This window comes from Armigeres subalbatus, chromosome 2 (genome assembly GCF_024139115.2).
Source record: "Armigeres subalbatus isolate Guangzhou_Male chromosome 2, GZ_Asu_2, whole genome shotgun sequence".
In the NCBI taxonomy this organism is placed as follows: Eukaryota; Metazoa; Arthropoda; class Insecta; order Diptera; family Culicidae; genus Armigeres; species Armigeres subalbatus.
The window spans coordinates 98,887,672-98,912,039 of record NC_085140.1 but is presented as its reverse complement, the minus strand read 5'-3'; the positions used below and the strand labels follow the sequence as shown (position 1 = coordinate 98,912,039).

Here is a 24,368-nt window from a genome sequence, read left to right as displayed (position 1 = left end):
TGTTTGCTATACAAAAATGAAAATAAAAGGTTTCCAAGCAAAATAAGAATATGTTGGAGATCAGAAAAGCATGCTCTTCATGTTAAACTATAAAAAACCTCATATTTTTCTCTGCTTAACAACCCAATTTGCGCATCGATTCTTTGTTTTCGAATGGTATTGATTTGGGTACATGGTATGAATTCAAGGAGCAGTTCCCCTATTTGCCTTTTTAATAGTCCTCCCAATTTTTTAGCTTATTTGGATGTAATTTGAATGTGCATTTGCCATGGAAATGGAAATTACTATGAAAAGTGGGTGGTATGGACTTCAAAAGTACTGTGCAAATTGATAGGACAAGGAATGGTCAAGGAATGATTCCGCTACTGAAATTCCTTGAGCAGTACGGAGCTGGCAAGGAAAAGGACTAATTCGGCAATAGCAGGCGTGTTGCAGTGAAGAAAACACCGACTGACGTCTTGCCTTGCGGAATAATGCACTGATGCATTATTCCGCAAGTAAAGTGACGTTTGAATATAAGTTCTTCACATTGCTTTTGTTTTTTTAAAAATAGTTTAACTAATCGCGATTAGTTTCAGGTCTATGTTCTCCGCCTGCAGGCAGGCACATGTGATGATCTCAAGATTTACCGATACGGAAGGAAGTAGGTGCTACGAATGGCCTGGCCACGTTCTTGGAAGCAATGAAACCAACCAGTTGCAGGTCGTTTACGTTCGTCAGGCGGTGGGAGCAGGACTTCTCGATAGTCGGCCTCATCCCTTCATCCTGGTCAAACTGAGCGATTGAATACCTATTCTTTGATGATTTTGATGTCGTTTGACCTGTGCGTACATATAATGCGTTGTCATCATCATTGCTTCCGGAGTGTAAATGTATGGACCTCTGCATTTTTTCATCACTATCCATCCACATATCAAATCCACGTTCTTTTAGTGCAATTATGGCAATTAGAGTGTGCTTTATCTGATTGACTGGCACCATTGGGATATAGGGACAGAAGTTTCCTGGTACGAGCCGAAGGACCGCTCAATAGGGTCTATTCAAACTTTTAAAGTACACGAAGTACCAATTATATGCCATGCGCTACATTTCCCGTTACCCTTTCGATTGATCAAGGGGTGGAGAAAAACAATTAATATTCAAACAAACAAAAAACTTAAAAAAAACAGCGAATATCGTTTTCTATATTCATGTTTTTCTCTAAAGAAGAGTATAAAAACGAATGAATGGGAATTGATAATTGAAAGATTATACAATATTGCACTCGTAAGAATTTTAAGTGAGTGCTAGATTGAGCTTGATATGTGAGTTTCCATGAGGGCAGCCAAGTTCTTGTAAGCGTCAATAAGTGTTCGCTAGATTAATCGGGAAAGGGGGATACGGTAGATTTTTTTAATTTGACGATTTGTGTCGCCGCTCATTTTTTCTTCTTTCGAAGTATAGTTTTATTATTTTCAATCAATAATATTCCATCATATATATTGAGACATGTTCATTACACTTTTCGCTTTCAACTTTCTTCCGAAAAAAACGCTGTGGCATGCTGCTATACCTTTCTGCACTCTGTCAGGGCCACAATTTAATATATTGGTGGTCATTCTGACAATTCAAATTTGAGACCGTCACGAAAACAAGTCGGGAAGTATGGTCTAATAACTCAGTCATCTTCCAACTGATTTAGGAGATTATGGTATCAATCGATCAACGAACTCTTTAAGAATTTGCTCAACTAATAAAACAATGGATTGATGAAGCTAAACCATTGAACAATTAAATTTCGCCTGACACTGTTGAAAATCGGTAAATCAACCAATCCCGTTCGTGCAAACATCAAATACGAGCAACTTACTTAGTTCCTCTCGGATTCCTTTCGAAGTTCCTTCAGGGATTCATTCAGTGATTCCTCTGGAAGTTCCTCCAGGAATTCCTCTGGAAGTTCCTCCAGGAATTCCTCTGGAAGTTCCTCCAGGAATTCCTCTGGAAGTTCCTCCAGGAATTCCTCCGGAAGTTCCTCCAGGAATTCCTCCGGAAGTTCCTCCAGGAATTCCTCCGGAAGTTCCTCCAGGAATTCCTCCGGAAGTTCCTCCAGGAATTCCTCCGGAAGTTCCTCCAGGAATTCCTCCGGAAGTTCCTCCAGGAATTCCTCCGGAAGTTCCTCCAGGAATTCCTCCGGTAGTTCCGCCACCAACGCCTCCGGCACTCCCTCCAGGAACGCCTCCGGAAGTTCCTCCAGGAATTCCTCCGGAAGTTCCTCCAGGAATTCCTCCGGAAGTTCCTCCAGGAATTCCTCCGGAAGTTCCTCCAGGAATTCCTCCGGAAGTTCCTCCAGGAATTCCTCCGGAAGTTCCTCCAGGAATTCCTCCGGAAGTTCCTCCAGGAATTCCTCCGGAAGTTCCTCCAGGAATTCCTCCGGAAGTTCCTCCAGGAATTCCTCCGGAAGTTCCTCCAGGAATTCCTCCGGAAGTTCCTCCAGGAATTCCTCCGGAAGTTCCTCCAGGAATTCCTCCGGAAGTTCCTCCAGGAATTCCTCCGGAAGTTCCTCCAGGAATTCCTCCGGAAGTTCCTCCAGGAATTCCTCCGGAAGTTCCTCCAGGAATTCCTCCGGAAGTTCCTCCAGGAATTCCTCCGGAAGTTCCTCCAGGAATTCCTCCGGAAGTTCCTCCAGGAATTCCTCCGGAAGTTCCTCCAGGAATTCCTCCGGAAGTTCCTCCAGGAATTCCTCCGGAAGTTCCTCCAGGAATTCCTCCGGAAGTTCCTCCAGGAATTCCTCCGGAAGTTCCTCCAGGAATTCCTCCGGAAGTTCCTCCAGGAATTCCTCCGGAAGTTCCTCCAGGAATTCCTCCGGAAGTTCCTCCAGGAATTCCTCCGGAAGTTCCTCCAGGAATTCCTCCGGAAGTTCCTCCAGGAATTCCTCCGGAAGTTCCTCCAGGAATTCCTCCGGAAGTTCCTCCAGGAATTCCTCCGGAAGTTCCTCCAGGAATTCCTCCGGAAGTTCCTCCAGGAATTCCTCCGGAAGTTCCTCCAGGAATTCCTCCGGAAGTTCCTCCAGGAATTCCTCCGGAAGTTCCTCCAGGAATTCCTCCGGAAGTTCTTCCAGGAATTCCTCCGGAAGTTCCTCCGGAAGTTCCTCGGAAAGTTCCTCCGGAAGTTCCTCCGGAAGTTCCTCCAGGAATTCCTCCGGAAGTTCCTCCAGGAATTCCTCCGGAAGTTCCTCCAGGAATTCCTCCGGAAAGTCCTCCAGGAATTCCTCCGGAAGTTCCTCCAGGAATTAAATACCTCCGGAAATTCCACCACGAATATTCACGGGAATGTCTCCGCAGGTTCCTACGGGAATTCCTCCGGAAGTTTCTACGGGAATTCCTCCGGAAGTTCCTACGGGAATTCCTCCGGAAGTTCCTACGGGAATTCCTCCGGAAGTTCCTATGGGAATTCCTCCGGAAGTTCCTACGGGAATTTTTCCGGAAGTTCCTTCGAGAATTCCTCCGGAAGGTTTTACGGGAATTCCTCCGGAAGTTCCTACGGGAATTCCGGAAGAACTTCCGGAGGTATTCCTAGATGAACTTGTGAAAGAATCTCTAAATAACCTCCGGTTTAATTTCTAGAGGAATTTGCATAAACTTCCGGAGGATACCGTAAAAATTTCCGGAAGAATACCTAAAAGAACTTTCGGAGGAATTTCTAGAAGAACTTCCGGAGGAATTCCTAGAGGAACTTCCGGAGGAATTCCTAGAGGAACTTCCGGAGGAATTCCTAGAGGAACTTCCGGAGGAATTCCTAGAGGAACTTCCGGAGGAATTCCTAGAGGAACTTCCGGAGGAATTCCTAGAGGAACTTCCGGAGGAATTCCTAGAGGAACTTCCGGAGGAATTCCTAGATGAACTTTCGGAGGAAGTCCTAGAGGAACTTCCGGAGGAATTCCTAGAGAAACCTCCTGAGGAATTCCTAGAGGAACTTCCGGAGAAATTCCCGTTCATCTAGGAACCATATATATCCGAAGTTCATCTAGCAATTCCTCCGGAAGTTCATCCAGGAATTCTTCAGGAATTTCCTCCGGAAGTTCATCTAGGATTTCCTCCGGAAGTTCATCTAGGAATTCCTCCGGAAGTTCATCTATGAATTCCTCCGGAAGATCATCTAGGAATTCCTCCGGAAGTTCCTCCGGAAGTTCCATGGAGAAAGTTCCTCCGGAAGTTCTTCCCGGAGGAACTTCCGGAATTCTTCCGAAAGTTAATCCGAAAGTTCTTTCGAAAGTTCATTCGAAAGTTCCTTCAGGAATTCCTCCGGTAGTTCCTTCAAGAACTTCTCCGGGATTTCTTCAGGTAGCTCTTTCAGGAATTCCTCCGAAAGTTTCTCCAGGAATTCATCCAGAAAATCCTCCAGGAATTCCTTTGCAAGTTCCTCTGGAAATTCCTCCAGGAATTCGGAAGTTTTTCCAGGAATTCGGAAGTTCCTTCAGGTATTCGGAAGTTCCTCCAGGTATTCGGAAGTTCTTCCAGGAATTCGGAAGCTCGTCCAGGAATTCGGAAATTCTTTAAGGAATGTATTCCAAAGTGCCTGCAGGAATTCCTCCAAATGTTTCCTCTTGAATTCCTTCGGAAATTCCTCCACGAATTCTCCCGAAAAACTTTCAGGAATTCCCCCGGAAGTTCCTTCGGTAGTTCTTCCAGAAATTCCTTCGGAAGTTCCTTCAAGAATTCCTTGGAGCAATGTGGAGGACCTTTCGAAGGATCTTTCGAAAGAATTCCTGGAGGAACTTTCTAAGGAATTTCTGGAGGAATTTCCGAAGCAATCTGAAGGAATTTCCGAAGGAATTCCTGAAGGAACTTCCATGGGAATTCCTGGAAGAACTTTCGAAAAGATTCCTGAAGGATCTTCCGAAGGTATTCCTGGAGGAACTTACGAAGGAATCACTGGAGGAACTTCATGAAGAATTCCTGAAGAAACTTCCGACGGAAATCCTGAAAGAACTTCCGACAGAAATCCAGAAGAAACATCCAGAAGAAACAATTCCGAAGGGACTTCCGAAGAAATTTCTAGAGGAGCTTCTGAAGGAATTCCTGGAGGAGCTTCGGAAGGATTTCCTTGAGGAACTTTCGAAGGAATTCCTGGAAGAACTTACAAAGGAATTTCTGGAGTAACTACCAAAGGAATTTCTTGAGGAACTTCCAAAGGAATCCTTGGAAGAACTTCCGAAGGAGCTCCTGGAAGCACTTCCGAAGGAATTCCGGACAAATACCTGGAGGAACTTTCGAAGGAAACCCTGAAGAAACTTCCGAACGAATTTCTGGATGAACTTTCACAGCAATCTGCAGGAACTTCGAATGAATTCCTGGAGGATGGTATTTTGGTAAAAAATGTGATAAAAAATGTTAAAAAAAAAAGTTACAGCTAAAAAGATTTTTATTTTCATATTCAAAAGGGGATTTGGTAACAGGGGGTTAAACAATTTCCCCTCACATTCTTCGAGTAATTCAGTCGCTTTTTCATCCACGAGCTCCTATAGAAATTTCTCCAGAAATTCCTCATTCCCTTGGAAACTTCCCATAAAATGCCTCCGGAAAATCGTTTCGATAATCCCACAGAAATTCCTCGAGTAATTTCTCAGAAACTGCTCTGAAGAATTTTCTTTTTCATGAAGAATTCCAGAAGGAATTGTTGTGGGAAACTTCCAAGAAGTTGCTGAGAGATTTCTTGTATATGCTCATGCAATGTTGGGCTTAGATAAGCTTTCAAATATTAACTGAGAAAATGCTCTAGTTGGAATGTAGAGCCATTCATATAAGAAGATGAAACTACCGAATGAGTTCCAAAACATAATTTGATTTGCGACGGATGGTAACTTTCTTAATTTACCTATTCTAAAAAATCCAACAAGTATTCCTATATACACTAGCTCCTCTAAGCGGAAGAGTTGTGTAATCATATGATCTGTGGCAACATGGTTTTGACCTCCTGGATGTATTTTTAGTAGACGGACACATCCAAAATATCCTGTAAATAAAAGTATTTTTAGACTCTAATAATTTAGGGCAAAGAAAATTCAACCTTATAAAGACCTAAACCTTTAAACGACCCGAACAAGAACAGGAAGACAAAACTAGTGCCTCAGTAGAAAAAAGCGCGGGATGACCCGGAATTCGAGCAGTTGAAGCTGCAATTGGAGCAAACAGTAATGGAAAAATCATTCTGTCTGCGGGAGATTATAAAAATGAAAAAGGAAGATCAAAACGACATTGGCAGTATAGAGTCATTGGAACGTTTAGCGAACAAAGTTCGATAGTGAAGAGCGATAAATTCGACGATGGTTGCCTCGGCGGATCAGGGTCAGGTAATTGGCAGGAACCAACACGGAAAACCTTAACATACAGAAACGTTACCAATTCTCGAACGACATGCAACCAGCTAGCAATAAGAAAGAAGTGGCAGGTGAAATAATCATTATTTGTGTATGCATTCTTGGACGATGGGTATGGGTAGGTATCACGCTGAAGTGATAGAGCTTGGTGAGACTCAAATATTGTGCCTTCAGTGGACGGCGATTTTGAAGGAACCGAGGCAAATTCACAACATGTCATGCGAGAAATCACCGAACGCACAGCTTGGCAAAACATTCTTTAACGGGTGAAGTTGGGCCTCGAGGTCAGTCATGTCCTTTCTCTCGAAGGTCGCCATTTACGGAAATAGCTTTCTAATACTAAGGACGGGTCAGGGAAAGTGCACAAATAACAGAGAAAATGCATCAGCTTGACTAAAAAAGCGTGTTTGAATTGTAACGGAACCTTGAACCTTGAACATCTTTATATCAATTAAGTTGAAAAGACGGTAACATTTTTCCTCGACATATTGAAAATTTGACGAACAATTTATCTTCTCTGGCAGAATCTTCAAACTGCAAAAATAAAACGAATTAATAGTTATTCACAATGGTAATCTTCAACAATTTTAAACTCGTTCTACAAACATCCAGTTGTAGTCCAACCAATGAAGAATGATTGCCAACGCACCAAGCAATGCATTCGTTTTCAACTCTGCCTTCAAGAAGTTTTTCTGCATGGGATTTTGCATGCCACCTTCGCCGATTTTTCGAGGCAGCTTTTTTATATCCAAAACGGTCGATGCAGCAACTGCCTAAGAGATATACAAATGCATTAAAAATATAATTTTCTTAAATTTATTATTTATATTTACCTGTTTGACGACATTTTGCCAAACTGACTGAATGATCTCAGAAAATGCTACTCGTTCAATTACGCCTACTTGTTTAATTACGTTCACCATGTCACAATTACTTTGGTAATTAGATCAATTTTTCCTTGACCCTTTTCCTTGAGATCTCCATACTAAGCTTATGTGAAGGATCGTTCCGTGAAGTAGATTAGCTTAGCCTGTCTGTACATGTCAATGGTTGCTATTCCGTGATTGGTCAGAACTGGTCTAAATTGCACTACGATCCAAGTGTACACGTTTCTGCAGCTCACAAATGTATATTAGACTGGCCCAGATTACTATGGGGACAAAAAAAAGTTGTCGAATTCCACGGGGCACCCCCCAGAATTGTGTCTTTGGGTGAGAAAATCAATCTCTGAAAATTTCAGCTCAATCGCTCGTTGCATAAGCTGGCGCATTTGATTTGAAGTTTGTATGGGGATTTCAGCCAAAATGTATAGGAAAATACACCTCCGTCACTAATTCGATCTGGAAATTGGTTCTGATTGCTCGATTGACCTCAGAATTGCAGAAACGGCAGTTGGTATGCTACAGAACAATTTGACAGAACATTGCATGATGATTAAATGAACTTTTATATAATTTTTGGCTGATTTATTAGGAGCTGATTTGTGTATTTTTGGGTTTTTTGATCGAATCGCATCAGCCGAAACCTATATAAAAGTTCATTTAATCATCATACAATGTTCTGTGAAATTGTTCTGTAGCATACCAACTGCCGTTTTTGTAATTCTGAGGTCAATCGAGCAATCAGAACCAATTTCCAGATCGAATGAGTGACGGAGGTGTATTTTCCTATACATTTGGGCTGAAATCCTCATACAAACTTCAAATCAAATGCGCCAGCTTATGCAACAAGCGATTGAGCTGAAATTTTCAGAGATTGATTTTCTCCCCCAAAGACACAATCCTGGGGGGTGCACCGTGGAATTAGACAACTTTTTGTTTCCTGGGCCAGTCTAATGTATATCATTAACGGCGCCGCCCAAGTTCTTACACTCAATTGGGAAAAAAGGGGAATGTTAGTGTGTAGTTATTGTTGCGACTAGGGACCAACAATACCTCTGCAATCCCACAATACCATGGGAAGAAAATTTTGTTTATTGGGTAGGGTAGATAACGCACAGGTCGAGGATTCACCATTCGCCAAGGAAAGTGATGTAGTCACGCCATTTTTCAATAGGAACGAGCCTGGGATTGAACCCACGACCTTCTGCTTGTAAGGCAGGAACGGAAGTCACTGGAACGCCTTGAACACGTCCAAGCATGCACTAATTTTTTTACTCACCGATCGCACAAACCCTGATCTCGCGAATTTTCTGCGAACGTACCAATTCAATTTTACACTCCTTATGTGAGGGATCGCTGCATGAAGTAGCCTATAAACTGTTTGAATATAATCAAGGCATCGACTTTACAGAAAAGATCCTACGTTGGGTTTGTTGCGAAGCGATCTGACTTTTGTAAGCAATATTATGAAGAAAACTATTGCTCATTATTGATATTATAGGGGAACTGTTCCGATCTCAATCTCACTGTACATATATCAATCTCATCGCTAAACAAAGAAATACGGCACCAAATTCGTCGTTTCTTTTTGTCAACATGCGTGCTCACTGCTGAAAAAAATCACAAAAATAATAAACAAACCAAATTCCTTTCCATTTCTTTGTTTTTGATGGGATGGAAATAGGAGCTATGAGATGAAGTGGCGAACCGTTCCCCTAGTACAAAAGAGAAATGACTGAAAGCTTTGATGCTATATTGTATGGCTTTCTCAGTTTGATTGAGTCAAAACTATTAGTTTTGTTTTGCCGCAAAACGGAGTTTATCGTTTGTCGGTGCGTAGATGTTGATTAGACTGTAATTGAAGAATTTGCTTTGTATCCTCAACACGACAGATTTTGATTCCACATAATATAGACATTTTGTTTCTGTGTTTCAAGATTTCACAAGATTATTATGGTCCATTCTGTATGATCAAGAAGACAACAAACGCGTTAATCTGTGGAGGTCGTTAGGTTGAGACCTTTCTAGATTCATTGCCAAAGTTGTAACACCCTGGACTGACAACGTGAATAGATTTAAAATGAATTCGGATCTCGTTATTAAATCTTTTAAACTCCTACACACCAATTCAATTAACCATTTGTCGACACAATAATAGCATTATTGTGTTCCATTCATTTGCATTGCTTTGAAGGTCGTCCAAATTCCTTTCTCGTACAACCGCGGCTTTTTCGCTACCCGCTCCATTGAATAATGATCCAGTTTTGACTGCAGTATGGAATGGATTACATTGCTATTAACGCGATTGTGAACATATTTCCCACTGACTGACTCCATTCTCTTTTGCTTCGTAGTTCGGGTGGACCCGGCCCAGACACGGAAGCCGAAGCTAGTTACGGAGGCCAGTTATTGTCGCAGCCCATAAGTCGACGGCAGCAAGGTTTAAATCGAGTGAATAGCAAAAAAAAATCCGTCCACAAGTAGCCATCAACAAATTAAACTTCTTTTGTGGCGCTGCTGTAGCTTTAACCGGTTGCCATCAACTATGGACCTGCTTCCCTGAACGTGCTACAATAACTCACAGAAGCAGACCAAGCGAACTGCGGACGGCCGCCACTCGAGTCGTTCAGGAAAACAAGAAAACCCCATCAAAGGTGTTGATATTCTGTTTAATAAAAATAATTGCACAGAAACGACTCCTCCGATTGGAACCATCATGAAGCATGGAGTGGGCAGGTTTCATAAATTAATTGATGTGCGTTGTTGGGCTCGCTTTGTGCGCTCCGTTTCCAACTGGGTCTGACTGAGTAGGTAAGCATCCAACCAACAACAATCCGCACGGGCAAATGGCAACCGCTTTTTGAATGGCATTGCAATAATTAATAATGATTCGAAGTGCTACCACGCGCCAAAAGAAGCAAAAATGTCAGTGACCACACGACCGATTGTGAGTTTGTCTAATTGCAATTAAACGAAAGATTTTCCGGAACGGTGGTTAATATGCTGGTTATTGTATGCCGATGGAGATTGATGTGTGGTACAAATAAACCTATTTGTAGCGGATTAACAAAATTGGGCTGCACAAGACATTTGCAATATAATTGTAGTGTGTGAATGATAGCGATTCCAATTTTCGACCGACCCACTTCAGAGATGGATTTTATTAACCCAGCTACACCCAACGGGAGATTGTTAGTTTTTCTTACATTTCTGTAGAAGAACCTACCAAACTTGTATAAGAACTGAACATATGCGAAAATGCTAGTTTCTTATACAAATATTGTATGAGACCTTACAATTTTTCAAGCTTTTCTTACAATATTTGTTTGTGAGCTTACATTTTTTGTATAAGAATCTAACAATTACACACACGCTTAGTTCTTGTACAGGTTTTGGTAGGTTCTTACAGGATTGTTAAGAAATCTAACAATCACAGGTTGGGTAATAGATCTGGAAGCTAATAATAATAGCGTAGTGTTCATTCAGCATTTCCACAACTATTACCTGCGAGGTTTCTAAGCCAAGCTACCATTTTTTTTGCATTCGTATAACACGAGATTAACACGTTTAAACTTTTATACCTAAAACAGACGAAACAAATTGTTTTCGATAAATTTCCTAGACCGGGTCAGAAGTTGAACCCAGCCTCCTTCAGCATAGTCTTGCTTAGCAGCCACGCATCTTCCCGCACGGCTAAGGAAGCTCTCCCAGAATATGTAGAAGCAGTCAAAATTACAATTGGCCCTTCTTTTTCTTCTTATTGGCTTTACATCCCCCACTGGGGAATTGCCGCCTTGCTGCTTAGTTTTCTTTTAGCACTTCCGCGGTTATTAATCGCAATCGCAAGGTTTCTAACCCAAGCTACCATTTTTGCATTCGTATGTCATGAGACTAACACGATGATACTTCCATGCCCAGGGAAGTCGAGACAATTTCCAAACCGAAAATTGCCTAGACAGGCACCGGGAATCGAACCCAGCCACCCTCAGCATGGTCTTGCTTTATAGCCGCGCATCCTACCGCTAGGCTAAGGAGGGCCCCTTACAAATCCTTTATTATATCTGGCAGGCCATATTTGATGAAGGGATTATCTCCTCTCTTAACTTTGTTTTATTCTCCCTTCGCTTTGTACCGGGCAGACGCTACTATTTAAAGAAGGCATTATTCCCCCTTAAACGCCTTATACGCCTTATACCAAGCAGATTCGTTCTTTTAAAGAAGGTTTTATCAACTCCTTTTGACCGTCTAAGACGAGTTTAGTACTCTCCAATTAAATCTTGCCATCTTGTACTTCACTTGTTATATTTGTACAAGACACTGGAAACGAACTCACAGTTGAGGTCGAAATACGTATCTACAAATAAAACAAAACGTGGTGAAATTAAATGGAGAGTACTAAACTCGTCTTAGACGGATGAATACATTCCACTAAAAAGAGCTTAAAATATTTTTTTTGAACTCCTTTTGCCTTATACCGGGCAGACGCATCCATTTAAAAAAGGCATTATCAACTCCTTTCGGCTTATACCGGGCAAATGCATCCATTTAAAAAAGGTGTTACCCCTCCCTTTGCTTTATATCGGGCAGACGCGTTCTTATAAAGAAGACATTATCAACTACTTTCGCCTTATACAGGGCAGATGCATCCATTTAAAGAAGTCATTTCCCGTCCCTTCGCCGTATACCGAGAAGACGCTTTGGATTTGAAAATTTAGTACAATATCGGGTTCGAGTTTGTGAGATAAAAAAAAATGATCCGGGCCAGGTACATGTACACTTAATATTATTTTATTCAGTTTTGTTAATTATTTATTTATTTATTGTGTCGTCAATCAATTATGTAGACCTAGATATTACATTGGTAGCCTTAACCGAATATTTAACAAAAGATTTTAGTAAAATGATGTTGATTAGAAATATTGTAGTAGAGTACATTCAACTTATAATACTGTAAAGAAGTGTTTTAGTTGCATTTTTGACATCGTTAAGAACAAGCATCTCGGAATCCAAAACAAAATTCACTCGCGTTTTTAAGGGCACACCACTGAATATGAAAGCATCGCACAACTGTCATTTTCATATGTAACTAGTTGACCTGGCAGACGTTGTCCTGCACAGTAGGCGAGAATGTGCGTTCCGAACATTCGCATAGGAATCACAATTTTAGTTATTCACGGTTTGCTCAACTTTACTCGTAATTTTTGCATTAGGAAATATCATATAAACCCGTCGGAAACTATAACGAATGTTTCTGCTGAAGAAATGAAAAAAATCCGTCCAGCCGTTTTCGAGTTATGCGGATACGAACACAGACCATTTCATTTTTATATATAAGATATTACTCCACGCATGCAGCAAAGCTGAAATAATAAAAACAAAAGTTGTCCGCTGCCTCCGTATTGAGTAATGTGCCCTTGAAAACGTGAGTAAATTTAGTTTTGGATTCTGTGATGCTTGTCCTCAAGCTAATATTGTCACAATATTTATTGACAGTCAGCATCATGTCGGGTTCGGGTCGAGTAAGGGTTAACGAATGCAAAAAATCTCGGGTACGGATCGGGTTTGAAAAAAAAAATTCCGGGTTCGGGTCGGATTCGGGTTTGAAGGAAATTTACAAATCGGGATCGGGTCGTGTGCGGGTTTGCAAAATATGCAACCATCTAGGGCAGACGCATCCATTCAAAGCAGGCATAATCTTTTCCACGGTCCATTTAAAAAAAAAGGATTGTTTTCTCACTTTGCTTTATACCAACCGGATGCGGTCATTCAAAGAAAGCATTACCTTCTTTCATTATTTAAATCACAATTCAAAAGAATTTAGCCCGGATTTCATGTAATTATGAAAACATCGGTAAATATCTCAAGTATAATTATTCTAACTGAATTCCGGCAAATGGCATTCCGCGGAATAATTTTCGGTTAAAAGGTACATTCCGCGAAATGTTTTTCGGAAAAAGGGAGTTCAAGCATAACTTGCCATAATTAATTCCGTTTCACTGAATCGTACGCCGCCTTGAAATCAATAAACAGATGATGTGTCTGCAAGCTGTACCTCCGGAACTTATCAAGGATTTGTCCCAGAGTAAACTTCTGATCCGTCGTTGGTCAGTCCTCACGAAAACCTGCTTGGTAGGACTCTTTAAGCGATCTCCATCTGTTTAACAGAATACGGGACATAATTTTGTACGCCAAATTAAGGGTTATTCCTCAGTAATTGCGGCGCACTCCAGCCCTTTCTTAAAGAGAGGGCAAATGAGGCCGTTCAACCAGCTAGCAGGCATTTCCTCGTCTTCCCATATTTTCGACATAATATGGCGCAGAGCTTCATTAAGCTGCTCACTGCCATGGTTGAGAAGTTCAGCCGGGAGCTGGTCCTTCCCCACAGCCTTATTGTTTTTCAGCTCTTTAATAGCTTTCAGCTCTTTAATAGCTTTAATAGCTCATCTAGTGTAGGCGACTACACAGCTTGTCCATCGTCGCTAATATTTATTCTGTTCACCGATGCACCGTCACTTCCACTATTCAACAATGTCTCGAAGTGTTGCTAGTGATTCGTACAGTACATTTTTGCTGCTATTATCATGTCACATTGTTTGTACCGGACAGAATGTTGCACAACATTCTCTTGTGACAATTATAGTGTTGTAGCCACATGCCATTCATGGCAATGAATGTATTACCTGCGAGTCGTTCGTATCATGTGACAATATTCGTGCCGCCTGTGAATGTATCGCTATCTATTATGATGGTAGTGCAAAATGAATGTTCTGAGCAGTCATAAAAGCTATTATGCTTATAGAAAAAGTAAATTATTAAACAATTTGTATCCTTCCTAAATTATATGAACGTCCGAACATAATCCTTTTGGGTTTACTAACGGGATTCCTTCGAGTTTCGAAAGGAATCACTCTTGGCTTTCAAAAGAAATCCTTTTGGACTTACAAACGGAACTCTGATGGGATTCTGGACAAACCTATTCTAGAATTCCGATCGGAATGCTTTTGGTCTTTCGAACGGAATCTTTTTGGACTTTCGTAAGAACTACTTTTGGACTTTCGATTTGAGTGTTCTGGGCTTCTGAACGGAATCTTTGCCTGCTTCTGGTTCCTTTTAGAATACTTCTGGGATTTCCTACCGAAACTCTAAAAGGATTTTGTTAGGAAGCGCAAAAGGAAACGATTAGAAAACCCAGAAGAATTCCCTCCGAAAGTCAAAAAGAGCTACATTCAGACAACCAAGAAATCTCGGTTCGTAAACCCAAAACAAAGCCTTTATCTTGTTTTCTGAACGCAATTATTTAGGATTCTGGAAGCAATTCTATGAACACAATTATATTGGACTTCCAAAACAGAATCCTTTTGGATTTTTGAACGGAACCTTGTTGGAATTCTGAACGAAATTACTTTGGACTTTACTGTCAAACGGATTCTTTTTAGATTTTTGAAAGGAAAGGAAGATGGGAAAGCCATCTGGGCTTCTGAATGGATTATTTTTCTGTTTGTGTACAAAAGATATTCTTTTGGGATTCCGAGGCCTAAAAAGATTCTGTTTGGAACCCAACAGGATTTCGATTAAAAGCGCAAAAAGAGTTCCGTTCGGAAGCCCAAAAAAGTTCGAAAGACCAAAGGTTCTCTGTTCCATAAGATATCTGTACCGTTCCTTGGGTTTTCAAACTGATTTTCATATTGTGCCTCTCCTCTTTTGGACTTCCCAATGGATTTTCAGTTAGAAAATTGCGTTAATATCATCAATTTATTTTAATGTAACAACATACAGTGGAATATCTTCACTCGTCATAAAACGAGATAGTATTATCCCATTTAATTCCACCACTTGATTGCAATTTTACAGTAACTTCCAAAATGCGTATTTCGACCTCAACCTTATTTGTCTTCAGTATCTCGTACTTGACTTGACTAAGTCTTACACCAACTTTTTGATTATTGAAACCTTGCTATTCTACGTTGTCAAAGTGCATGATTTTTGAATAATTTTCATATCCTGTACCTTCTAAACTCCATACAGACAAATACAGACATTTTGCTGAAATTGATACAGACTTATAAAAGTTGTATCTGGCATCCTTGATTGAAACGTTTGATGATCAAAGTTACCCCAAATTGAAGAGTCAAAAAACTCCACAAAAAATGATTTTTAAAACAAGTTTAATATTATCAAATAATCAAGAACAATTCCCTAATACTCGTACTCGTTTTAAAAATATGAGAAAAGCCACTTACGCAGGAAATATGTACAAAATAATTTAAAAAAATATCAATTTTCCCCCGGATCATGGCACTATAGATCGTGGTAACGGCATGATTGATAGATGCATAATTCGTAGCCTGATTGCAGTTTAGGATAACGATCCGTTTATTGATAATATGGTAGTCACATATGCTAAAGTCGTAGTCAACGCTAGATGTTAGCTTTGAATTTTTAATGTGAGATCGAAAGTCGTCAGAACAAACAGCATACTTCTTAAAAAAAATATCAGCATAAACACTTTCAAGGACACATGTTATGGTCATATTTCTTGGATTGTTTTCAAATGGTCCTAATTGATTTTGAAAAAGATGCACACCGAAAAAAGCTAATAAATCAATATCGATAATCGCGAACGTGAATTTTAAAACTAACGTAAGAAACGGCTCAGCGAAATCGCTTTCTAGTGGTTTTTACTCGCGTGAAAATATTTTGTATAATTTAGCGTAAACCGTTCATCTTTCTTAAATCTTTCACTTGCTGTGTATATGCAAATCGATTTTTTATAATATTGTAATTATTGTTCATTTCGGGTGGCCAAAACCCGGAAAATAGGAAATTAAACTTATAAATCCCAAAATCCGCGTAAAGAAAGCACAAAAAGCGAGCTCAGCGTATAATTAACTGTATTATTTTCAAATATTTAGCTTCATTAGTGATGCATTCATCACCTTCAAAATTATACTCCATTCGATTCATTTGTGACACATATTATGTCGCATAGAAAAATGTCACGGTAGCTCATGACTTTTTTTTCTGTCATGCTACAATAATTTGTGTTACATGACCGTCACACATGCAACACGTGACCATCAACAGATTTACAGTTCAAGACAGTACATTTTAATCCACTGAGTTGCTTCCACCTGACAGCCACTTCGTTTTATCTGTCAGCAAATTCCCTTCTTAGTCGTTGCACATGCCGGGAGATGGCGCTGTCGTTCTCCTCACGCCATTGACAGACTCATAAAACCTCCGCATATCATTCTGCCCCATTTTTTCCTGCGCCTCGCTAATCACTTGTTTTTCATATTCTTTCTTCTTCCTGCGTTTTTCGGCTGCTCTTGCTTCCTTGTACCAATCTCTATTCGATCGGGTACCCGACACAAACATCCGGCTTCTGACAACGTTCTTCTCGTCTGTCACTCTCTGGCACTCCACATCGAACCAACTCGTCCTGGGTGGATCGACGGATCGACTCCCATAGATCGTTGATGTTGATGCTAACGTTGATTGTACTTATTCATTCGTCGAGCTTCTGGCGGTACTCAGCCGATACTCCTTCCGCCGATAATCGCTGGATATTGTAACGCATCATTCGCTGTGACACGCTATGTTTAAAGGCAACTATTATGCAAAGTGAATGCACCTCGGATGTTAAGTCGTTAGATCATCTTGATCTCTAGTTTAAGTATCTGTGTCGATTGATATATTTCATCGCTGAAATTTTGACTTTTTTACTATTTAAGGTAATATTTTTAACCTAAAAACCTTTTCTGATTTTTTTAAATTTTTTGAAACAAGTTATATAAAATCCGACAACTACTTTTTTTTCCTGATGCTTTAAGAAACATTTTCATATAAATTTTTTTTTCATATGATGAAAATAATAGAAGTTATATTGAAATTACTGCCAGTCTTAAATGTTTTTACGGTTTATTATGAATAGATCTGGAGCCTTCCTTAGCCGTGCGGTAAATTACACTGCTACACTGCAAGACCATGCTAAAAGTGGGTGAGTTCGATTCCCGGTCTTGTCTAGGAAATATTCTCGCCTTCCCTGGGCATAAAGTATCATTCTATCCTCATGATATACAAATGCGAAAAATGGTAACTTGGACTAGAAACCTCGCAGTTAATAACTATGGAAGTGCAAAATGAACACTAAGCTCCGAGGCGGCATATGTCAGAGTGGTTGATGTAATGCCAAGGAAGAAGTATTGTTAAATTTAAGAATATAATATCACTCTTTAACATTTCAAATCAACAAAAAGTTAAAACTACGAGTTCAAAGTAGGGGGAAAGACGGCTTTGGCAGGTTTTGTTCTATTATTGGCAGGGGGTTTTTTATGACTGACTAGGCTCAAATTTGGCCTAAACATTCTTTGCATATCAAAGAATATTGTGGCCAAATTTCATAAAATTTGGTCGACAAAAACCCCCCTGCCAATAATAGAACAAAACCTGCCAAAGCCGTCTTTCCCCCTAGTATTTATGTTCTGTATTTCAAACTTGATTGAACCTCAATGGTCGTCTGCATTATGTGACCACTGTTATATGCTACCACCGTGGATAACAGTTTACTTGCATACTGTCCGTGGTTAACTGGCATTTTGTAGTTTTGCTAGATAATATAGAAATTTTTGTGGATAGCTTCCGTTGTTTTCTCCGTATACTTTGTAAGGCCTCCCTGTGAAGCGCTCACAAAATTCAAGAACATGGAATATCAAAACAAGAAATTTTTCGGTGATTGGTAGCCCGGCTGCTATCCAACTGTCACGAAAAGCTCGTATGGCATCTGAATAGAAGTCCAACATTGACAGCAATCAACTACCTGTGGTAGACTCCAATTCCTTGTAATAACCATTGCATTATTTTCCTTTCAAAACACCTCGTTTTACTAAAAGACTTTGGCAGTAACACCCAGTGAAACCATGTTGAGCGTGATGAGTTGCGTTGACCTCTGTCCAGACTTCAGATTTGTCTGCATGGTTTTTTTTTGCTACAGGGCCGAAAATTTGGAAGACCAATCACACCAGCTAATGTAGCGTTGGAGGAAGGGTTTTGTCTAGAATTGTGTCATAGTCTTCTTCTTCCAGTAGATGATTATGAACACAATTGAAATAAAATCGAGAATCTTCCTTGACCTGTCCAGCGTTAAATTCTGTTTCTATGGTAACAAGTGGTGCATGGTTGCTGGTGTTTTAATAGACACGTATGAGATATGCAGTTACACAAGAATTCGCTATCGAAAAATGCAATATGTGTTCGGTATCTAGTATAACTTCTGCTACTTTCATCATATGAAAATTGTTTTTATATGCAAATTTTCCTTGAAGCATCAGGAAAAAAATGTAGTACCTGGATTTTATATAACTTGCTTCAAAAAAAATTTAAAAAATCAGAATAGATTTTTAAGTTGAAAATATCCCCTTGAATGGTAAAAAAGTCAAATTTTCACCGATGAAATATTTCAAGCGACACAGACCCTTAAACGAGAGGTCAAAAACTATGAGCTAACGGCTTAACATCCGAGGTGCATTCACTTTGCATAATAGTTGCATTTAAACATAGCGTGAACCGTGATCGAATTTTACTGACAACGAGGTAGTGATCAGAGTCAATATTCGGACCTCTGAATGTCCGCACATCGATAGACCACCAGAACATGGTCTATCTGGTTGCAAGTTTCACCATTTGGGTGCCTCCAGGTGTGTTTTCGGATGTTCTTTCGTGCAAAGAAGGTGCTACTGATGGCCATCGCTCTGGCAGTAGCACAATTTAATAGCCGTAGGCCAATGTCATTGGTAGCGAAGTGAGAGCTCTCCCTACCGATTATTAGACGGTAAAAGTCCTCTCTACCGACCTGAGTGTTAGCGTCTCCGATAACAATTTTCACGTCATGCTTTGGGCACTCTCCATAGCCTTTATCAAGACATTCATAAAACGTGTCCTTCATCTTCACGTCGTCGGATGTATCGTTTGTCGGTGCGTAAACGTTGATTAGGCTGTAATTGAAGAATTTGCTCCGTATCCTCAACGCACAGATTCGATCGCTAATGGGTTTCCACTGCATTACTCGCTTCATCTGTTTGCCCATCACTACGAAACCAACTCCATGCTCTGCTTTTACGCCGCCGACCGATGTGATAGGCTCGGAATTCACGTGCTCCGGATCTTGGCCATCGGACTTTTTGAATAGAGGCCACGTTCACTCCAACCTTTTGCAGTTCACGAGCCAGAAGGCTCACTCGTTCAGGTCCATTTAGGGTCCTGATGTTCCAGGTACCGAGTTTCCAATCATAGTTATTTTTGCGTTGCCGGGTCGGTTGCCAAAAATAACGTTCTCTTTCTCTTCTATTTCCATTTTTCGTGGTATTTGAGAGGCTTCAGTAAGCTACCTTACCGGGGTCGCGTTACCTACATCGCGCTGGTGGGGCTGCCACATTAGGTATAGCTGACGCGATACAGCATTTCGTTGTTGACAAATCAGATAAGTTGCAGAATTGATAACACTTCGGTTCATTGCTGTTACAACAATATTTCTAATATGTGTCAAAACACTTTAGACTCAGCTGAGCAGTATTATATTTTTGACAGTCCCCTGCATGTTCCGTATAAAGTACAATGGAGTTACAATTGTGATTCTGCTACCGACTTTCTGCCGTTACCAAGCAATTATTATTTGCAGTTTGTAGAAAATTTGTCTTTGTGTAACCTACTCTAAGGATCTGAAAAGGACCGATTTATTTTCAATAATGCGCCTTCCCAATTAATTGCAACAAAACCAGATTCCAAACAATGCGAAAAAATTTTACTGGAGTGCCGCTGAGGCCAACTATAGCCTATCGATAGTTTGCCGCTGAACCGCTACAGATGGAAAAACCACCACCATCGATGCTGGGACCGCTACCGACGCACTATGGGGAAAAGGGTGGCCATTAATCGAAAAATTTACTATCTTCAATTTGTTTAATTTATATATCATATGAAAGCATATACCCTAGATAAGAGAATCCGATAATATTGGAGCGCTATGTTTATCCAGTCAAAAGATATTGGCTGACGAAGTTAAAAAAGCTGCCGAAAATAAAAAATCATTCCTTACTTTGATTTGTATGTTATAAAGTCAATTTTTCTCCAAATATAAGGTTTTTATATACAATTTCAAAGCTTAAAACCTTAGCTTTTTGATAGTTTGGTTTCTAGCGCATATTTGCGCTTTTACGAGAACGCTGCTATCGGCCTGTCCGCTTTCCATGTCCGCTCTACATCCATGTCCGCTTTCCTCGACCACTCACCGTGGATCTTCGAACAGAAATGACGCGCGAGCGCGTAACCCAGCGAACATGAAACGGTGGGTCAAAAGGCCCGTAACTCACATCATTCTGATGTCCGTGTTGAGAATGCATGAACAAGATTGATTGGTTCTGATATTTTCACTGAGTAGAACGAAAATTTTAAATTTTCAATAGTTTCTCGTGAATAATCAAAAGTTCCAATGAAATTGACAAATTGCTGGAAAATTTCCGAATCGATATCAATCTCCAAAATCCATCGAAAGGTAAAGGCTCTATTAACGTTCAAAATCTTACATGATTTCGTAACGATCCCCAATTTTGGCTTCTGATTTGACACCCAGTACCTTCGGGTATGATGTCGTCTAACGTCAAAAAATGCGGATAGCCAAAATGAGTTTGAGAAACTCGATCAGGCCCTGAATTATTTATTTGAACCATTAACGCTTATAGTGTAAGCAAAGCTCGCTGAGCGTTCCCAAGGGCTGTCCTTTTTAAAGAATACTGGGAATAAGTTCAACCCAGAACTAAGATATTATCGAGTGTATTTTGAGAGAAAAATAGAGCAACCAAAAGGTTGAAGTTGGGAAGAGCGACGTTCGTGGTGGTCTTTGTGGGGCTTCTATCATTTCTACAAATAGCAACTGCTAGGTTTCTAATGTCGAATTCGTTTTAAAAAAGTTCCAACCTAGGTTGGAACCAGTTTCAACCTAAGTGCTGTCAAAGTGTTTTTTTATTCGCTCAGGTTGGAACTAGGTTCGCACTAGTTCCAACCCCGAAGCTGTCGGGTTCGCACTGTGTTGTTTCACGGTTTCGCACCGGGTTCACCAATACAACTGTACTACAACTGTCAAAACCACGTGGGTGGGTGGTACTGGGCGGAATAAACAAGCAGAAGAGAGAAACGAAACTATCTGTATATTAAAATAAAATGCGCGTTGAAAATTTTTTTTCCGGGAATTTTGTGATATTTGTTATTGTAGTTTAAAATGAAATTAATCCGGTACTGTTGTCTAGATTCTGTTTTAAAAATAATTGTTAGGGAAGTTATGTATTCATAAGTTCATTAAGGTTTTTCTCTCATATGGTGTCCTAAATTAGGTCGGTGGATGGAATTATGTAGTTTGGGATTTCCCCAGAATGTCAGAAAAATATTTTTAAGGAATACCGAATAGAATTATTTCTTATGCAGAATTTCTTTTGAAATTCTTCCAAAAACTTTTTCGTGCGTTTCAGAATTTTTTTTCAGTAATTCTTTCTTGAATTTTTGGCGATATCTTTCAGGCATTCCTCCATATTTTTCCAAGGGATATTTTCGAGATGAATTCCTTTGAAAATTCTTCTAGGAGTATCTTTGAATACTGTTCCAGGATTTTCTCTGGAAGTTGCTCTAGGAATTAATTTGGAAATTCCTACAATATAATTCCTTCAGAAAATCCTTCTAGAATACAGGAACTTACTCGAAGTATCCTTCAGGAATTGCTCCGCAAGTTTCGTACATAAATTCCCCCGGAAGTACCTTGAGCGATTCCTCCGGGAGATTCTTGAAAATTGAAAATGCACGGGGCTCAAAATCCAGCGGAAAATTTTCCCTAGGTGTGCGGCTACCTTTATCAGGAGAGGTAGCGAGGAAAAAAATTAGCGGATCCTGGAGAATTTTTATTACATGCTTCTGAGTGTTCTCCGAAAAAAAAAACTTTTGCGGAAATCGATGAATTTACGGAAATACGGAATTCTTGTGCACTGGATTATTGAATATAATTAAATAATGGAACTGTTCCGATCTCCATCTCACTGAACATATATTCATCTCACGGGAAACAAAAAAATGCAGCACCAATTTCGTTGCCTCTTTTTGTCAACATGCGTGCTCACTGCTGAGAAAAATCACAAAAATAATAAACAATTCAAATTCCTTTCCATTGCTTTGTTTTTGATTATATGAATATCGGAGCCGTGAGATGAATTCCAGGAGCAGTTTCCCTGTTTATAACCACCCAAAAGTAAATTCCACTATCCGCAAAAATCAGTTCACGCACTTCTTCTTCTTCTTCTTCTCCATGGCACTACATTCCAACTGGAACTTGGCCTAGCTTTTCAACTTAGTATTCTATTAGCATTTCCTCAGTTATTAATTGAAAGCTTTTCTATGCCCGCCATTGCATGAGTATGTATCTTGTGTGGCAAGTACAATGGATACACTATGCCCAGGGTGTCGAGAATGTTTCCAACCCGAAAACATCCTAGACCGGACTGAGAATCGAACTCGCCATCTCCGGATTGGCAATCCTACGCCTTTGCTCGCAAGGCTACTGGAGACCCCAAGTTCACGCACTTAAACATATTTATTTATCATGATCTGATTAGTCAACACCAACGCACTGCCAGTGCACTATGGATGTCCTGGATCATACACGGAAGAAAAAAAGTACCCAAAATTGAGTATTTTTAAACTTACTTTTGAGTTATTTTTTCTCTTCTCTTTCAGCCACTCTTTCTTTTGTTGTCAAAAACAAAATAGCCAAACAATCCAACGACGCCAGTTCAATACGGGAAGCCAATTTTGAGTTTTATTACCTGAGGTCAAAATTGAGTGAATTAAACTTAAATTTGGGTCAATAAATTTTCCGTTGGGTACTTTTTTAACATGGGAGTAAAGGCAAATTACTTCGACCCTACTTACTCAATTTTTGCTTCCCGTACGGATGTTCGAGGTTGGGTGAATTAAACTCAATATTGGGTAGTTTATTTCTTCCGTGTATGTTTCGAATCAAAACAAACACGATGCTACGCACACCAACATATCCAATGACAGATGGAACTGAAAATGTTTTTTTATTCAGGGTTCGGGTTGGCACTGACCCAGGTTTAAAAACGAATTCGACATAAGTAATTTTAATGATTTTTGCATTCATGTATCATTGTGATGACGAGTTGAAGTCGATAAAATAATCAAGCTAGTAAATTACCTAGACCGGTCAGGGAATCGAACCCAGCTACCTTCAACACGGTTTGGTTTATAATGTTCTTCGTAAATATCTATGGATTTTTTCCATAACTTTTCTGGTGATTAGACCAGAAATTTATCATAAGCTGTGTTGGGGTTCAAAATATACATTTTGTTTTCCAGAAGGTAACGAAAATCTGCAACCAGCCACCTGTGGAGGCGAGCCCAGGTAGTGTGGGGTTGGGATCACTACACCACTTCCGACCCACTAGAACCAACTCTTTCTTCTCCAGTCAGGTTCTCCGGCCCGCAATTAAGCAATACTTCGTGGGGGGACTATTGGGCATTGCACTTCCACTTTATGACTTTACGACGGGTATCGATATTGGCAAAATGTTGCATACATGATGTAATTTTTCTATACAATACACTTATTATAAATTTGCAGCTTTTGAAATACGATATTCACATTTTTGTCAAACATTTATTTGCACCTTAACCTATAAGAAGCAATTTAGTTAATAGTTATAAATTGTTGAGTGAATCTAATACGAACAAATCTTCTCTTTTCAGGTATGTTTTACTTTCCAACACCAATACTGCATTGAAGTTGTGATCTTCAATTAAAAATTAAGGTAGGCCGATGACGAGGAGGTCTGTTGTTAGGTTGTTGGAGGTTGTTATTAGTCTATTACTCGGCTCTACTTTTCCACATAATTTATTTAGAGTTCAGCCACTCTAGAAATCGAAGTTGTTATGATGAAAAAGTTGAAAAAGTTGAAAGACACGACAATTTTTCAGATTTATTTCATTTTTTTTGTCTATTTTTAAAATTTGATCGATAATATTGAAAGCAATATTTATAATGAATAAACCTCATATTGGATGTTCGTCTAATTAAT

At 39.9% G+C, this 24,368-nt stretch overlaps 1 protein-coding gene and 1 long non-coding RNA gene across 4 annotated transcripts in view; one reads left to right on the top strand and one right to left on the bottom strand.

The window, feature by feature from the left end:
• LOC134210334 (cell surface glycoprotein 1-like) overlaps nt 1-24,368 on the top strand; it is a 233,538-nt gene that overhangs the window by 94,642 nt on the left and 114,528 nt on the right. The window lies entirely within an intron of this gene.
• On the bottom strand, nt 6,717-7,249 carry LOC134214761 (uncharacterized). Its single transcript, XR_009979898.1, has 3 exons — nt 7,189-7,249; nt 6,962-7,128; nt 6,717-6,889 (listed from the first exon to the last, which is right to left on the bottom strand). It is a non-coding gene; the product is annotated as an uncharacterized LOC134214761 (long non-coding RNA).